Source organism: Buceros rhinoceros, unplaced genomic scaffold (genome assembly GCF_000710305.1).
Source record: "Buceros rhinoceros silvestris isolate BGI_N320 unplaced genomic scaffold, ASM71030v1 scaffold31043, whole genome shotgun sequence".
NCBI lineage: Eukaryota > Metazoa > Chordata > Aves > Bucerotiformes > Bucerotidae > Buceros > Buceros rhinoceros.
The window spans coordinates 1,420-1,838 of record NW_010405823.1 but is presented as its reverse complement, the minus strand read 5'-3'; positions in this window follow the sequence as shown (position 1 = coordinate 1,838).

Here is a 419-nt window from a genome sequence, read left to right as displayed (position 1 = left end):
CTGGTGTTAGGTATGCACAGGCAAACCCGAGAGGGGAAAAGAGCCGGTGGTGGGGAGACCTTGCCAGGGAGGGGGCACCACGCGGAAGGTTGCAGGCTGCTGCCAAGACAAGCTCCGGGGCTCCCCCTCCCTGAGATCATTAGCAGTAATAACAAGTGGAAATGAGGAAATCAAACTGCTTAATAAGGTCACTTTGTGGGGAAAGGCAAGGGGTGGGTGGGGGGAGCACTCCCTGTATGCTGTTCGCCAGCCAGGGACCCCCAGGAATCACCATTTAAGGCCTATTGAAGTCAAGCCCTTAATTAGAAAAAATAGAGCATCAGAAAAGGAGGGAACAATTAGGGAAACCAAGGCAGGGATTGGGGAGAGGGGGTAAAAATGTCACATTTACCCTCTAAACAGGCTCGCTGCTCTCACCC